The sequence below is a fragment of the Parasteatoda tepidariorum genome, chromosome 8 (genome assembly GCF_982258835.1).
Source record: "Parasteatoda tepidariorum strain Cologne lab strain chromosome 8, Ptep-v5.0, whole genome shotgun sequence".
NCBI classification, from domain to species: domain Eukaryota; kingdom Metazoa; phylum Arthropoda; class Arachnida; order Araneae; family Theridiidae; genus Parasteatoda; species Parasteatoda tepidariorum.
Window position 1 is genome coordinate 46,598,152 of NC_141762.1, and position 19,571 is coordinate 46,617,722.

A 19,571-nucleotide genomic window follows, 5' to 3' on the forward strand; every position below is an offset into this window, starting at 1 on the left:
ATTAGCTGTATCAGCAGCCAGTTGTGATTTTTAACTTTTGTGCAACTTTTTTATTGTAAAAAATACATTCATTTTTTTTTATTAGTGGTACACAGCGTTACGAAAAATTTAGAAAGGGTGCACGAAAGTCATAAGTTTGGGAAACACTGCCATATTCGTTCGTATGCGAATTTTGTTCATGGGTTGCGCGCATATGAAAAACGAAGACAGGTATGTTATCAAGCGGTATATCAAGCGCCAATTTTACTAGGGAGTTACTCATTTGTCTAGTTTTAAGAATGACTTTTAAACCAGAAAGCTTGCTGCAATAAACCATGTTATATTAATCTTGAGCAAATATTACTGCGGAGTAATTAAAAATTCTTAAAAAATACTGAATATTTTGTAAATATTTTAATGCGTTTTATCCAATTAATCGTTTAAAAATATCCAATTGAAAAGAAGAAGATTGGAGAACGACGTTGTAATTTTAAAAAAAGTGGCATTAAATTTTTTGTTAGTTTTGCATACACAACAGATCATCTGTACTTAAAAAAATTATTTCCAATTAGATTAGAGCAAATTATTTCCAATTCTTATAAAAAATTATTTCCAATTAAATTCTGAACATATTAACTTTTTATGGTTAATACTTAGTAATACTTCATTAAATGCATGATTATACACATTTTCTCTTCTTAATAACAACTAAAAATCAATACTAGAAAGAATATTATCCAATAAAATAGAACAAAATATTGATAAGGAATAATCCATACGTCAGCCACCTCGCTTATGCAGAGAACTTCCATTACACTTCACGTGTGGCAGTATTGATTATGCATTCCCTGTATTCCGCTTTGTCTGGGTGGCTATTATATACCTCCAAACACATTCAGTATAATGGAACGGCACAGTCTAGTACATGTATTTCACCATTTACCACCTTCTATTTTAGCATCACGTTTCTACATATATTGCGGTGAGGAATAAATACTTATAGGTTAGGGTTCACTAATAAAACATTCATGAAGAAAATAATATTGTTATGTGGAAATAAAATATCGAAACAAATGAATAATTTATTTTTGATATTAAAACTATTGTGTTTAGATAAATTCCGACAATATTTCAGAAAATGCTGAGCTGAAGATTAAAACTAAAAAAATTATGTAAATTTGATTTATTTCGTAATTAAAAGTATAGTCAAAATCATAATTGAAAGTCAAAACTACCGGAACATGGTAACATTTACCGTGGTTCTGGTTTTAAAAGAACACCAAAAAGCGCAGTAATTTTTAACAAAGGGTTTGGTAATGATTTTGATAAAATTTACATATAAAATATGGTTTTATTATATGCTATAAATTTTAAAAAGTGGTAATATTTGATAATTTTATCATGATACCTTAGAGCATGGTATAAAAATCATTTATTTGCTTAAATGTACTTTTATATACATATATTTTTTTACTAAATGTGTGCTAATAATAACTATAGTTGTGAAAACTTGAATTTCCAAAATTTCATTTGCATATGAACTAAAAAACTAGATGATGAAATGTTTAAATACCGTATATTTTAGTTTTTTTTCTTCTTTTCAACAGAATTATTGTTTTTTTACCTGAAATGTCCTTACCACATAGTATAATAAATTTCCAAAAAATTTCCTCGATGTATATTTAGAGAAATTCCTACAAAGATTCGGAAAAGGCTGAACGGACTGAATAAAATCAAGAAATCATTAAGTGAAATAGGTTTATTCCGTATTTAAAAATATATTGCGATAAGGAATTTAAAAATAAAGAATTTGTGAAGAAAATAATATTCTTCTTTCTATATATAAAATAAAGCATCAAATTAATAGTTTATTTGTGATTTTGAAAATGCTATTTACACTGAAAAATATACCCGTTTTTTTCGGAATTTCTTCGTATATTTAAAGGTTTAAAACCGTTTTGTTAAAACGGCGATTTTTTTTTTCCATTTTCCTCCCCAATCACAAACGGATTATAACCTCCTATTGAAATTCTAGTTTTTTCCTTGCAGTTTTGATAATAAACCTAGTAATAAACATGAAATTCAATGAAAATCAACTGAAAATAGTTTCACAATTCTTCGATATCTTCGATAGTTTTGAAATATCCACCTTCAACCACAGTCACTTGCCATGAACGGATAATGAATTTTTTGTACATCAAATGCAGCAGAAATGTTAGAAATTGCTTAGTACCCCATCTGTTGGGAAATTTTTGCACTAAAACAAAAATTTCTGGGAGAAAAAAGGCATCACATGAATCGTCACATGAGTTTAGATACTGTTATAATTTTTTTAAAGTCACCAGTCTAATTTATGAAATCAAATGCAAGAGATATTTATTGTTTCATATTAAAAATGTATATTTACTCTCATGCCTTTTAAGCCTGCTATTGAAGAAAAATTAAAATCAATGTTCGGAAAGTCATTTAGCTTTTCAAACGATTTTTCATTTAATATTCTTATCAGACTGTATTCAGGCCTCAGTAATAACATCGAAAGTGCTTTCATTCGAGTTGAGTTATTCCTCAACTGCTTCAATCCAGTTTGAATTAATGGCCAATCGTTCTGGCAGAGGGGAGGAACTTTAAAAGACGCCGGTTTGTAACGTCGAATTTAAGGTTTACTGGCTTCGAGAATAAATGCGAATTAGATTTGATTCCAAATTAGATTCCAAGTTAACGCACACAAGAATAAAGTTTTAAGTTAACGAACCAAACTGATTTAAAGAGGTTAAAGAGCTAATGCACTGTTTATCGGATGGCTAGATATATTTTAAAGTAATGTCGAAGAAGGAGTCTTAAAGTTTGAATTTGAAACTTATTGCTACAAATAAATTTGTGTGATGAAATAAAACTAATGTTTGGTTCATTAGTTTTAGAAATAAATGGTTCTTAAAACTTGCTAAAAAGAAAATAAACTAATCATTACTATAGACAAATAAGTATATAAAATTCTTAGATGAAAAGGCTTTCCACCCTATATTCTCCAGAAGAATTTATGATTTCTTCGGATTTTTTTCAGAAAAGCAAATTAATCATTTCAATTGAAAAAAAGGAATTCATAAAAAAAAAACTAAATAATTGCATGAATAATAATGTAATTTAAAAAAAACATGCGTGTGTAAATGTAAGTCTTCTTTAACTCTGTAATACTCTTTATCATAATAATATTCTTTTTTAACTCTGTGATATTTTCTTTAACTCTATAAAGTTTTTGGCATCAAAGTTGCCAAATGATTTCTTCATCGAAATACAAAAAAAAAAAAAAAATGCTAACTGAAATTTTTCGTAACATAGCAATATAGAAATTCTTTGTAAATATCAAAATTTCTCAGTAGAGTAGGTTTTGGCAACAGTTACTATTGAGTTCAATAAATTTGAATTGAATAAAATCCAAGAAGTCAAAGTGATATAGTAAAGTGCTGCCATCTGATGAAGAATAAGACAGCTGTGCGTTCATCAATGTAGAGTATTGTGGGTAACATATTCATAGGCTTCCGACTGGAATAGAACAAAGGCACTTTAGGTTCATAGCCATCATACGCGCTAAAAATGGGTGTACATGTGCAACCAAGCAAGAGAAGTTTCAAATTGCCGAAACTGTAAAACCATTGCTGCAAAAAGTGAAGCAACAGAAATCAGCTTAATGGCTTCTCTATATGACAACTGGAGAACTATTTTTCGTGAGAGAAGAGAACAATATCAAAATATTCCAATTCTGCATTTTACTATTAATTTTCTTTTTCGTATTCATCGAAAATGAAAAAACCTGCATTTAGCAAATAAACTCTGCATTCAATGATTGAAAGTTTATACCGTTGTTGTCAGTCTGATTAATTGACAAATTGATTAATTGACTCTGTGATTAATTTGGCATTAAAATTCTCTATTATTAAAAAAATAGAGAATTTTTCCAAATTCTGCCGAAAATTAACAGAAATTTTTAATTTACAGGTTTTTTCAAAATGTATACTTACCAAAGAGTCGTATGAGAAGAGATTTATTTCATAATCACCTAATATATTTGCATGTCTGGTTTAGGTTATGCGAATTAATGTATTTCAAACTATGATACTACCTTTTGACTCCCATAATTTTATTATTTTATTGCATAAATAATCAAAATATGATTTAAAATATATAATTAATCTAGAATAATTTATATTGTTTAGAACTTGATGTCTTCAAATTTTCTGTTTTACCCAGAACACGTTATGCATTAGCAAGTATTTTAGGCATACCTGTTTTGAAAGGAATACACAATCCATAACTCGACCTATTTCAATAGCTAATTTTTTTGTGTTTTTAAGTATTGGACCATAAACATTGTATTAATTCATAACTACTTTTAGCGGGAGCGTCTCCGTAACATCCAGTTTACAAAACGTTCAACTCCACTTAAGTTTAAAAAATATAAATATTATTTGAGATAATGTATGTAACTATATCAATGGTACTAAAAATATGCGCATTGTAATAATACTGGTATGTTAATAAATATACTGTTTAAGTATGTTTTAGTCTGCGAGTAAAACAGTAGACATGGCAATGATCCAATGAGAGAAATATACAGAAAAAAATATTACACACAAAGAAAGCACTTTTTCTCAAATGGGTCAAAACAGTGAGTCAGTGAACGAAATATGTGGACAAAAATATTTCACATAAAGGAAAACTGTTTCAAGAAGAACAAGACACGAAGTCAACGGAAAAATACATATAAAAACACACTGTAAAAAGGTCGAAATAAATTACGATACAATAATGTTATTTAACAAAAGGGTCATATGAGAAGTAATGTTCTTAAAATTATGTTACGACATGTTACTTTACAAAAAATCTGATATGCTGTAATTTTTACAGTAATAGTTACCGTTAAACCACTGAATTACTCCAATTAAATAAATATTACTGTACAATATTTTTCGGTAAAAATGTTTTTACAGTAAAACAAATTTACGGATGATGCACACCAAGTGTCAATATTTTAAACCGTAATTTCGTCTGAGATTTTTTACAGAAAAAATATTACACATAAAGAAATAACTTTAATATATGTACATAAATTTTATTTGCAGTTGAGGCTTTAAATGTAAATTTGCTGTGCATTTGAAATGGTTACCTAAATACATAAAATTAAGTAGCAAGAGTTAGTTTTTATAATACTTACTAGGTGAATACCCGTTCTTCGCACGGGGGGAAAGAAAAATAAGCAAAGAACTAATAAATCAGTATTAAGAAACACGGCTAAATCATGCTTAAAACTAAAAAGCATATGCCAATAGTATTAAAGAACTTGATGGAAGAACCAGGTAAGTGAAATTTTAAGTAAATTAATGAATCAGAGAAAATTAACAGAAAGTGGTTGCATCAATAATGGGTACGTTTAGAGTAGCAGAACCGTTTTTGCCTTCACTGAATTCACAACATCACTAATCACATTAGTTTTTAGTATACTTACATGAATTTTATTTAAAATTTGTGGAAAATAAAATAAAACAAAGAATTATCAGTCTTTTCTTCTAATAAATTGGTAATAAAACAGTACGGACAGCTTTTTTTCATTTTGAAAATGTCACTTACCTGGTTCTTCCAGAAAGTTTTTTTAATTGATGCAGCTAAAATAATTTAAATCTTTTCTTTTATTTTACATTATTTGTTGCCCTTTTTGATAGCCTTACGTTATTGAAGTAAGCAAAACTCGTTTACGTTGTTCATCCTATTAGAATAAAGATAAATGCAATTAGCATAACTTGGTATAATTCTATTGCACTATCAAGTAATTTTCTCTGGTATATATTTCGAGGGGCCATTAAACACCTATTTCCAAAGTATCAGTATTAAAACTGCTTAGTGTTGGTGCTGTTTTAATAATCATCAAATGTATCAATGTAATGTTTTATACCTATATCAGTATATTTTTCACTTATTACATAGCCCTTCAACGTGTAAGTTTTATGAAAAAACATTTGTCAGTGACAGCTAAGGCCGGATTTTTTTTCAATGTCTTTTAGAACTTGGTAAGGTTTTTGGAGGATGGCCAATTCTCTATCTGACCTTTAATTTACTTTTAAAATATTTATAAGTAGTCGAAGAACTAGGTTCTTTTAATTGTAATTCATTAAAATATTAATACACTATCCTTGCTACCATTGAAAAAATATTTTCTGAAACTACGAAAAAACCTTCCTAGAATTCTTATCAAAACTGCACCAATTATCATAATACCAGTAGTACATAATACCGTCAGTAGTACACAATAATTAAACGCCATCTGTTAAAGGCGAGTTTCTACGGTTGTCCTAAACGAATTTCCTATTAACCTTTTAACCTTAAACTTTGATTTTTAGTATTTATTTTATTTAATTCTATTTCAATTAATACATATTATCAATATTAATAACGCATTAGGGGTAATAATAATAATGGCGATTAAAATGAATAAATGTATTTTCTCCATTATTGCTTTTTAGCACATAAGTTTTTTTTATATTTAATTAACATATTACAAACATTAATTAAACATCATTGTCGTCAATTATAGTATGACGATTTTTTACAATTTTTCTGGACAAATAAATACCATTACTTCATTACTTTTGGGTTCTAGATCATTGCTTATATATTTTATTTCAATTTGCCTATATTATCTAACTTAATTAAGCATCACTGTCGTTAATAATATGGCGATTTTTTACTCTTCTCCTATATAAATTACTCTTCCCATTCCCATTAATTTTGCTTTTAAATACATAAACATTTCTAAGAATTTTTAAATATTAAGGTTTTTAAGAATAAAAATAAATTAAAAAAGCACATGGTACCCGACAACTTTAAAAGCATAAGTTTGAGGATGCAGACCACGTATGCTACCATGTAATGTTTCCTCCTTGAATTTATCTGACATAGCGAATGCAAAGGAATTAAATATTTAAATGCGTGAAATAAGCTATTTTTTAATCAAATCAAACTATAAACTAGCAATCCTCACTGATACTATCTTTAAAACATGTGAAAAATTTTATCGTCAATATTTAAATTTGAAACTATGGCTAACTCTAAACCATTCAGAAAATATATTTTTTTTTGCTCATCCCGCTTGAACGGCTGTCGCAGAATGTTCTACTGTCAACAGTGACCTTTCACGTTCTTCAAACTATCTGTATGCTAAATTTCATCTATTTCAGTTTGATGGTTTAGAAGTCTATAAAGAAGACACGCACTCGCACACAGATAGACAAATATTTATTTATATATAGAGAGAGACATTAGTAAGGTCATTATTTATATAGCGTTACATATGTTTTGAGTAGAAATATAATATAAATATTTAAAGTAAACTTTTTTCGAGTAAAAAATATTCCGATATTTTACTACGAAACTTATAAATAAAATGACAGACTAGTTTTTCTAGGAAAGTAAATAAATAATTTTTTTTTATATAAAATGCATTTGTAGTTCTAAAAAAAATTTCAGTACACTTCAGATATAATAAACAAATTTATTTTAATTGCGTATGATATCTATAGTTTTGCCATAAAAAAATATTCAGGTGAATACATTTATTTCACTTCGATTTTATTTTTCACATAACGTAAATTATTATAATTTAAAACTGTTATAAATAAATAAAAAAGTTGGAGTTAAAATTTTTTAAAAGAGATATTCTAAGTAAGTAATGCCATAAAGTCATTGTTAATAATAATAACTAACATAGCCGTCATAATACTACAAATTTGTTTCCTTTAGCCTATAACCAATAATAGTTAGATAACTAAAAATAATATTTTTTCATTATAAAAAATTAGAAGTTTATCATTTTAGTTGCCAATATAAAATGCTTTAAAATAGTTTTATTTTGATTATGCTTAAAAATAGTGAGAATAGCTACTATAACATACAACCAATTTGACCACATCATAATTTTTATTTGAAAATAATGTGAAAGCTGAAATATTATTTTTATTGCAAATAATTTTCGTTAGTAAATGCATATTAGAAATAAAATAACATCTTACTCTTAATTTATATTACAAAACATTAATTTGAGGAACAACTTTTATTATTAAAACTTATTTATAGACAGTTTCTTCACATTTCTTCCATAAAAAAAATTTTACCTAATACACGAAAACTACATTTTTTCTATTAAAATAAAATTTAAAACCTTTATCTGTAGTAGATTTCTTTTCATAGAAATCTCAAAAGTAAATATTACTGATTTGTACTGCATACATGAGTAAATCTATTTATAATATATTGGATATTACATAAATTTCACTAAACATTTTATTCCACTTGTTTTCAAATATTAAACCCTTGAAATCAGTATCGCAGTTAGCGATGTGGGGAAATTGGATACACAATGTCAATGTGTAACAAAGTATTATTCGAGAATATGATATACTGTTATAATATCTAGTAAAGTATAATAGCATTCTGTAACTGCTGCTATGTTGCAAATACATATAAGTTTAGAAGTTTGTTGCCTCTTTATTAAATAAATAACAATACTCAAAGTTTTCTGTTATTAAATTTATCAATATTAATTCCCTTTCAGCATAAAAAGCATGTTAAGAAGAAAAACGTTGGAAAGTGGTTTCTTAACATTTGGTTGTTGTTAATATTTAATTTCAAATATAAAGATCTCAATGTGAATATTTTACGCCATGAACTGAATTATCACAGTTTTTAATGATCAATTACATAGTTTATATCCAGATTTAGTAAAAAGTGACTGCGGCAAACTGTAAAATAGGGTTCCTTAAAATTGATCAAAATTGTGCCATAACAGCTATCAGTGAGTAATTACATAGCGACATGTTCAAAGCAGCTTGCACTCAACTTCAGAACAGCATTTCTTAGCAACAGCCATAGTCTCAAAAATGACACTATATAATCATTTTGAGCATTTTTTTTTTTGTTTAAATGAGAATAAGCATAATCTCAAAAATGAGTGTATTCTGTTGTGAGCATATTCCAAACTCTTCATAGAGTACATAGGTTTTTCATACTAGAATATATTCCTTTCGAAGCTATTTTCATACAATTTTACTCAATTATGAGGAACCCAATTTTAGATTGCTAGCGCACGTTTAATATTTTTCAATTGAGTTTGAAGCTCATAAATCAGTTTTTGTATGTTGCCAAGAGTAGTTGAAGGTAAATTTTTCTCAATTTCAATTTTTGCCATCTGTTAAAAACTTTCTATCATTCTTTTTAAACATGGCTCTCTATCAAAAGGCCAGTAATTCGTTTTCCTTAAAAAATATAATAAAATAAATACAAGCAAGTAATAAAAACAAATATAATTTTAATATAAACAAAGCACATTTTAAACGTTTTTTTTTCTCATATTTAGAAGCAAACGTAGAAAAATATTATAAATTTTATTTTCTGTTGCTTCATTTTGAAACTAAAATTCGTTTGTTAATTTTTGGATTTTTTTCTTTATTCTTTGCGGAAAATGTCAGAAGACTTTAATTAAAAAGCCTTAAATTTCTTTATATACTGAAGAATATAATTTGATTTTTAATGAAGTATTTAAATTAAAAAAATCTTTTGTTTTAATGAAACTTTACAAAGATATAAAATTTTAAAGCTAGAGAATCAAAATATTTTCAAGAATTTGTTAAAATTAAAAAATAAATAACTTTTTATCGAAAGAAAACATAAACAATAAGCGTACCATATTTTTTTTTCAATAAGTTAATAGTTCGTAGCATAATTCTTAATTTATAGACTAATATACATGCCTGCGAATTTGCATAGCATTTCACTTCATTTTTATAGGGATTCAAAAAATATAGATTAACAGTGGTCATAACAGAACATCCTTTATTTATAAGAGTATTGTAAATTTTTCCGCGATTAGCAGGTTTAAAAGAAATATTTTCGCATTATCTCTATCTCGATTTGTTTAATGTGCTCAATTAATAGAGTAAAATTGTTTTAGAACAATTCATTATTTTGAGATTTTAAAATTTTACTTTAAATAAAGAAGAAATATTTGTCTGCAATACAATTTATTATAATTGCATCATAGGTAAATATTTTTCTTCATTTCTTTATTGTGCATTATAAATACAAAAATTATTTGCCTATAATTTATTTTAATTGTTTTATTTGAATAAGTATTTCCATTTAACAGAAATTGTTTGAATATAAATTATTAAGAATTTATACGCACACAGAAAATTAATAAATTGAACATTAAAATTTAAATTAAAATATTTTCTTTCTTTCCTTTGCGCTTATTGTTCAAATACTTTCTAAAAAGTATACAGTTACAGTAATTCAAAAATGCAATAGTTTATTAAACAATTTATTTCGACAAAAATATTTATGTGTTTTGCTTAAGGGGAGAACATTACGAAACGTTTATATTATTTTGCACTCTGTCTTTACAGAAGTTTCATATGTGATCACGTTTTATTTTTAAAAAAAATGTGGCTCTTTTCGTTTATTTAAGTACAAGAAAATACTTTCAGAAATTATTAAATCAACGACAAAATTCAATCAGAAAGTGTTTTGTCAGAATTAATGAGCTTTCTTAGGATTCTAAAAAAACCACTCTCGCTGTCCGAAGTAATAAAAATGTCTGGAAGCAATTCTAAGCGAGGGTATAAAAAGAGCTTTTTTTGCATCGAATAATAATTTTCATTTTTTTGTGATAAGAAGACTGCATTTTTTTCTGGCGTTGAAATATTTCATGCATTTAAAATTTGCAGAAAAATGTACAGCAGTTAAGAGATTTCGTAATTTTTTGTTTCTTTAAAGTTTAAATGAAGTAGCTCAATTACTTTACTGCACCTATTTATGTGCTAAAGAGAGATTGAAATATTTTGAATTTTTCAGAAAGTAAGATTGATTTAAAATTTACTTTGAGAGTTATGATTTCGAAGTAAATATTTCTTTTTAAATAAAAATTTCTTGATTGAAATTTAGTTCAACAAACATTTTACTATTTTCATTTTTTACTAGTTAAAAATAATCATATTGTAAGGAAATGAATATTGAAAAACTGAAATCACACAGACATGGATATCAAATAAGATGTTATCACTGTATGTGATTTTAAAAATATTTGTTCTGGTGCATAATACATGTGTATTTTCCAGACAGTACATATTTGCTTAAGTTAATGTTATTTGAATGTTTTGATTTGGAAATATCTTTATGTATCTTAACGTAAATAATTCACGTTTTTATTCTGACAGTTTTAGAAATTTGAAAAGCTGGAATATTTGAAATCATAAAATAGCTTATGTTGAAATTTATATTGAATTTATTGCACTGAAGTGCTTTGGCAATGATTTAGCAATAACTTTGGTAATGACTTTGATTACTTGGTTATGAAAATTTACAAGAAAATATTATTTCATAATATGTGATAAAATTGGTAAATCTGATAATCGTTGGTATTTTTATCATGACACTTTAGAGTATGGCGTAAAAAACACATTTATTCTGTAAAAATAACTAAACTGTTTTGTATCTTTTACTAAATGCGTTTTTATACGAATTAAAGATTTAAAAAGCAGAACGTCTGGCAAATCATTTCAACATAAAAAAAAACTGCCAAAATATTGTTCCTCGTGTTACGGGCTTCAATGGAACACCAAAAGAACTCGGTAATTTTTACCAAAGCGAGTGGGTAATAATTTTGGTAAAGTTAACGATAAGATATGGTTTCATAATATGTAATAAAATTTTGTAAACGTGGTGATTTTATCATGATGCCTTAGGGGATTACAAATCATTCACACGGTTGAACTTTTCCATTTCTGTATTTTTTAGTTCTTTTTTTTGCGAAATATTTGCTAAGAGAGCTATAATTTTGAAAATCAGAATTTCCAGTAAACCGTTGCTATATGAACGGAAAATTTAACAAATGAATGGTTTAAATACCATATATTCTAGTTTTTATTGCTCAATTATGCGTTTTTTATCATAAATGTCTGCCAAACAGTATGGAAAATTTAGCAAAATTTTTTCTCCGTGTAAATATTAAATTTATAACTCGCGTTTTAGATGTGTTTTTAAATAATAAGTAGCACAATCTTGCAATTAATTACTAAATATGTCCAGATACATTACAGTTTGGATTAAAATCTTTATGAGTCGATTTACTTTAGAAAATGGTCAGTAACGAAAATGCCGTTAAATTTTAGAGAACATAAAAACAAATGTCTTGAAAAATACCCTATTTCCTGTTGCTGCTGTTGGTCGTTGATAAAGTAAAACAGAAGAAATTCGGATTCAGCTTTAAAGATAAAAAAAAAAAAAAAGAAGAGTAGGAACTTAAAATTTAAGATTCTCCGACATTAAAACTCGAGTGTTTTCATTGAAAAGGCGTCGTTTGTACCTCGTAAAACTTTCAAGTTTACGCTGCGACGTCCGCTTTTCAAAAGAATCAGCGATTTCTACACTACTGCACTAAAACAATAAAAGCGAAGTAAAACTGCGTTGTTATACCTGGCATTATTTCTACTGACTAGAATAACAACAGTGGATACTCTGAATTTTACAGTGCGTAAATGTTTTCTACATTCCTGTAATCTTAAGTACTTAAATGTCGTTTTTTCTGCTTTATTTGTCCTGCATTCGCGTATTTGTAACTGCTTCAATAGTTTTAGCAACAGTAAGAACAAAAGTTACGATCTTTGTTTCTGCTACAAAAGAAGCATTTGAAGGAATCCTATTTTCTTTGAATTCGGGAATACTAGCTATAAAATAAAATTTAAAAGTAAAGATTGAAAGAACTTTGTTTTATTATTAAATAATATTTTTTTCTTTAACTATTACAAAAATTATTGCAATAAAGTTATATTTTAGAGAGAGAAAATTAATATTTTTGTTCCTTCGTATTCAAATATTTTGTTCAAAATAATGCGAGTTGATACATTACATTATAGTTGCGCATGATATATTTGCCTAAGAACCAAATTAATCATGAAAATAATAATTTATTTTCTTTGAATAATATCATGAAAATAACAGTTTATTTGCTTACTTTCATCAAATAACTAAATTCAATTTGCTTTCAAGTTTGTTTGAGGGTAAAATAAACATATGACATATTTTATGTATTTTATTTATTTGCTTAGAAAAGAACAAGTAAAAATAATATAATATATATTTCTACAAATATTAAAAGAAAATACATACATATATATATATTGTAAATAAAAAAAACTGAATCTAAACTAGATTTTTATATTTAAACAAAAGAAAATAGATGAGATATCTGAGCCATGATATTTATTTTTTCCTAAATTTTGCGTCTATAGCTTTTATTTTTTATTTTAGATTATATTTTTTAAATCTCAGAATTTGTATTTTAATTAATGTGTTTTAATTTTTCAAAAGTAATGTGAGATGTTTAATAACGAGTTGGCGTGTTAAAGTTAAAATATCTTTTAAAACGTGTTCTTGTAGCTTTGTTTTGATATGTAGCTTTGCTTTGGTTCTATATATTCATAATCCAATTACTACACTTTGTTCTGCAACTTTTTTGATTTATATGAGCAAACTGCAACAATATTATTTACTATATTATTTATGCAATTTGTTCTAGAAAACCAAGTGCTTATTTTCAAAATTATATAATTTCATAATAGAGCATGTTTAAAAAAGTCAAAGACAAACATTTTAATAACTACTAATTATAAAATCTCTTTAAAATAATAACACAATTCTTTAATACTTCTTTTTTGGTGTGTTTCTTAAATAATAATTATATTTAGAAACAAATACTTCATTAACTATTAAAAAAGATTGAAAAATAACAGTTGCATATCCACTGAAATCAAGTTTTCTTGTAAATAGTTTAAATATATTCAATTTCCTAAGTATTCAATTTAAATTGAAATAACAACCAAAAAGCATGTTTAGTATTTTTAGGAATTTTAATAGTATTTTTTCACTTTTTATTAGTTTATTACTCTTCAATAAATTTTATTAGTTTAATACTCTTCAAAAGTTATCCATCGATAATTCATTTATAATAAACTTAAATTTAATTATATTACTTGATCTCGATTAAAACTATTGTTTCATTGAATTTTTATTTAATACAACTGGAAATAAAAATAATACGATTAAAACACAAGATAATAAAAAGAAGAAAAAAACTGCATAAGTTCTCTACTAAGCGGGGGGGACTATAAATATGAGTCTCTTAAATCTGCTTACATATTTACTGATTTCAAAATGTTTACATATGTACTTAAAATAATACATTTTATAGTGAAAGATTAAAAATGTGCATTGTAGGGATCATTTCGGTGGAGAATTACTTATATAAATTGGCCATTGAAGATCATATTGCTTACATCACTTGAGAAAAAGATTCGAATTGACAAAGAGATAACTTAATTCTAGCTGCAAAGAAATATATTTCAAACAGGACCCTTTGATAAAACATATTCATTTTTTTTGAAACATGAATGCTTTAATTTTTAAATTTCATAATTTCAAAATTATGATGACTACAAATAATAAGAGTGAATACCGAGAGTTATCAAAACTTAATTAGAAAAATAACTCTTAACCATCATTGAACAACCGACACAATTTTCAGGTATACGACTACAAATATTCAACCCCGTAGTATTGTAATTTTGAACCAAATCCAGAAGACAAGGGAATTCTTGGATCAAGTAGAGGGAGAAATTTGAATTGGAGGAGGTTTTTTGATGAAACTAACCTGCATTTGCGTTACATGGAGAGGAAGACCACGAAAACCTCTCACGGCTAGCCTGATGGCAAAGGGACTCTAACGCATGATCCGTCTACCACTGAGGGTATTTCATTTCAGCACTGCATTCGGTGCCAACCAGATGCAGATTTGTATCGACAGCCATCGCTGGGATTCGAACCCGGTTCACCTCATCACACGCTCCATTCCCTGAGCCATCGTGGCTCATAGTAAAATAGAAAAATAACTGTTCGAAGCATCCATTTTGTTGAAATGGCTACATTGTTTAGATACTTTTTGTAAATGAGCTTCATAGAAAATTAAGACAATCATGCCAAATCAATGAAAACGAATTGTGTATTGAAATAATGTGGCGAAGGATGAAAACTCCAAAAGATGTAGAAAATTTTAGCAACTATATAACGAAATACCTTTTATATGCAAATGTGTCCACAGTTTGGTAAGGAAGATCTAAAAATAAAATTTAACAGCCACATTTACGACTACATTGAATAATAAGATAGCTGTTATTTTTATAAAGAAGAGGATTTTAGAACCAAATATAAACTTAGAAATTAAATGGGTTTGAAAAAAAAACTAGAATAAAATACGTAAAATTATATGAAATACATATTTATGAATAATAAATGTATAAAACTATTGATTCGATTATAGCTATTTGCTTGGAAGTATATATACGTGTATTAGCACAATCTTTCAATTCTTACAATCAAAACATTTTCAAAGAAAATATTCAAAGTGTCTTTGAATAAGAAAATCTGGAATATTTATATGCAGATAGACTTTCAAACTACTAAATAATATGTTAAAATAGTTCTTTCTGTATGTTTTTTCATTGAATTTCAAATTTAAATCTAATTTAAATTTTTGCAAAATAAATTACAATAAATCATTAAGTCTTCGCGAAAAGAGCCGAAAACATAGATTTTGTTTAATTTTTTAAGCCTGTTGAAAGCGTAACCATCTTAAAGTTTTCCTTTATTATAACAGACTAATCTTATTTTTAGATTTCTATAAGTTTATATACTTAAGCAGTAATTTAATAAGTAAATATACTAAGAATTAAGTTTGAGTTACAATCTTATTTAATATTTAAAAATAATAAAAAATTTAAAATATTTAAGAAAAATTCTTTATCTTTGAAAATCAATTAGGAAAACGCATCTCAAATCATTTGCAACAAATATTTTTTTTAATGTTCTAAGCTAAGTCCTTTGCTAATAAATTCCCTTTATGTTTTAAGTAAAACTACTATTACAAATGTTTGCAACAAATAAGGTTAATTTATTAAAAACATCAACTGTCAAATTTTAACACACTTATATATTGGCTCTTTTTATGTTATATTAAAATTTAAGTTTTAAATAAAACTATTCACATTACAAATGTTTGCAATAAAAATTAATATAATTTAATAACTCATTAAAAACAATTGTTTTATAATTATTCTCTAATTTTAACACACATTTTTGAAAATCCGCTTTAAGTTTTAAATAAAACTATTCACATTACAAATGTTTGTAATAAAAATTAATATAATTTAATAATTCATTAAAAACAATTGTTTTATAATTATTCTCCCATTTTAACACGCATTTTTGAAAATGTTTTGGATGTTTAATATGTTTATCTAAAACATCGCTTTTTGGGCATACGTTGCTTTCCGTGAGTCAATAACAAGAATTTCTTTCGAATTTTTGGGTAAAAATTGCAGTTTGTATAGAAATTCGAGTATCCCTAAAACGCTAGTTTGTGTAAAAAATTAATAAGCAGTTAAGACTGCAGAACTATTTTTAGCACATTAATTAAATGACTTTTTCCACTCAAAAGTTTGAAAAGTGTTTTTTTTTATTTTAAGTCGTTAAAAAATTTATTAAATAATTGAAATAATACCACTTTACTTTGTTAGGAAAAAAGTAAACGTTTTGCTTTCATGCTTTACTCAATTTTACAAAACATTCTGCAATATAATTATGTGAATTCGATGCTCTATAACTAATATATTGATTACCCATAAATATTCGTATAATATTTAATATTAATTATATGTATATATTTACGTGTTACATAAATAGTTATATTAAATTTAAACTCTTTTTTTGTCAGGAAATAACTTGGAACAATTTTTCGGAACAAAATAAAAAAATATGGCTTTAATTCTTAGACTTTGGGCTTTAATTCATAGAATTCAAACTTTTGCGTTTTAATCAGTAAGACGCCTTAAGTTTGCTGAATATGCAAAACAAATTAAGTATTCCAAGCGTTAGATTATGTATGAGTACGTCGCTTTTGAACTATAACCTCATAAATATGCTCAACGCCACAAGCATCATTTCCTTGGACCATTGTCGCATTGAATTGAATCAAGAAAGTGATTTTAAATCTTTTACAGCTTTACTTATTCTTTAATAAGACTTTTATGTTCGTACGTTTTATTATGGTAGCATATTTATCACCTTTAAAATCTTTATGCTTCAGCTTATTACCTTCAGAAAAATGTGTCAATAAATATTGCATTTGGAATACATCATTCAAGTAAAACCATTATTCGACGATTTTAAATCACTGAACTTAATCATTAAATAAAAAAATTCACTCTATAAAATGCTTTCATTAAAATTGGTAATAAATGAAACGCAAAAGTGTTACAAATGCTAATTTTTAATCATATTTTTTTTAATATGGTATGCAATATTTTTCCCTAAAAATATAGCACACGTGTATCAATATTGAATATTATAGTTAATTTCTATTTTTATGAGAAACTTTCAACAAACTACAATTATTTAAACTCAAATTTTATCTAGTTAATATAATTTATTGAAAAATTTAGTGTCACAGAAAGGAAAACATATCTGCAAACAGAGAGATATCTATAGGAATTTATAAAATGAAGAATACCCTTTGAACCAAAATAATTAAAATATATATAATAATGGAAATTATATAAAGTTTGTGCATTCTTTCACTAAGAAAGAAATATGGTGAACACTAGGGGAGAGTGGGGTCAATTGTAACAGGGTATGATTGTAAAATTTCGAGTGTCGGGTTCTAGATTTGGTTCCTAGGTGGCGCGCAAGGTGTATTTAATAAATCTACATGCACACCCCTGCTGGCAACCATTTTTAAGTACTTTTGAAAGAGCTACATCACAAAAGATATTTTCACGCTACGTAAGTACTTTTTTTGGTATTAGAATATTATATTGTAACAAAGTAATTTTGTTAAAACAAATAAAAATTATTAATCGAATATGTAAGTGGACACCTTAATTAACATTTCAAAAAAAATATTAGTTTTGTTAATTAACTAGCATTGCTTTTAACAAATGAAGCTGAAATGGCGTCTTGGGGACAATTGTAACAATAAATAAAGGGACGATTGTAACAGCTGAAAATAAATATTCTTATGTTTACAAACCATTACTTAACTCTTTAAAAACCGCCAATAGTTTCCTATATCATTTATATTATGTTGCATGTGCATTATTTTATTTGTCACCTTTCACAGCATAAATTAAAATTTTTAATCCCTTGAAGTTAAAAATTTAACCCTTTAGGTCTCTGCTCATTGTTATTTTTACTCCTAAAATATCACTACTATTTTGATCAATGAAAAATATATCACAACTACGATAATATGTATAATTAACTATGTTTTAGTTGAATTTATGAACTGTTACAATTGACCCCGTAAGTGGGGACAATTGTAACAAGTGCACGACTATCAAAAATTGTTAATAACTAATACAATAGCATTTAAAATAAGGTATTTTCTTTTCTAGTAGAGGATAGTCTACTTTACTCGTCTGTCGATTAACACTAATAATATATTGGATTTTTTGTTATTTAAAAATAGTTGAGTAAAAAATTTTACAAATGACCCCACTCTCCCCTACCAAAATATAGTAAAATTTCTAGCCTTATTGGATCATAAAAAAGCCTTGTAATTCTTACCGAAATGTTTTTCTACTGATTTAGGTAAAATTAACCATAAAATAAGGCTTTATAAGATGCGATAATATTGACTGGTATTATATGGTAATTTTATTACACCTTAAAGCATGCCATACAAACCATTTATTCAGTTAAATTAATTTTTCAGTATTGCATTATTATTAAATTTATGGTAATAAAAACTATAATTTCAAAAACCATAATTTCCGGAGGGCCGTAGCATATTAGCGGAAAAATTAATGAATGAATGGTTTAATACATTGTATTTTGGTTTTCGTTGCCATTCTTTTTTTTATCTAGAACTGTCATTGTCAGACATTTCGAATTATTTTCGATAGTTTTGCCAATTTTTTTTCTTCGTGTTATTGTAAGTTAAACATTAAAGTTATAAATTCAGTCATTAGTATTAATATATTTTTTTACAATAATTTTAAATATTTCTTGGCAACACAAGTAATAAATCAACTACTGTACCTAACAATTAGAATAAATTATAAGGTCCTATTTCAAATGCCTCCTTAGCAGTCAATTGATAAAATTCCCACTTCATGTCTCAATCAACCTCTCAAAATCAATGATTTTCCAACAAAAGTACCAATGCAAACTTTTTACTGACAGCATTTTGGTAACTCTGATTTATACCTGAATCAGGAAAATATAAACAAATGATTTTTTTTTTGAAATTTTAAAATTTAGAATTCATTATTACTTCGTCATTTTGAAATTCATTGAATGGGAAAAGCCGAACTACATATCTCAAAGTAATTAAGGACTTGAATTTCAATAAAATTAGAGTAAATCTCAGCAAACAAAATTAACTCAATAAAGTGAATAGTTGTATAGAAACTGAAAACCTGTTATAAGTAAGTGACTTC

The 19,571-nt window shown here is 26.3% G+C and overlaps 1 protein-coding gene across 1 annotated transcript in view; it reads right to left on the bottom strand.

The window, feature by feature from the left end:
* LOC107445844 (TWiK family of potassium channels protein 7) overlaps positions 1–19,571 on the bottom strand; it is a 402,607-nt gene that overhangs the window by 209,482 nt on the left and 173,554 nt on the right. The gene's annotated exons all lie outside the window — the stretch shown is intronic.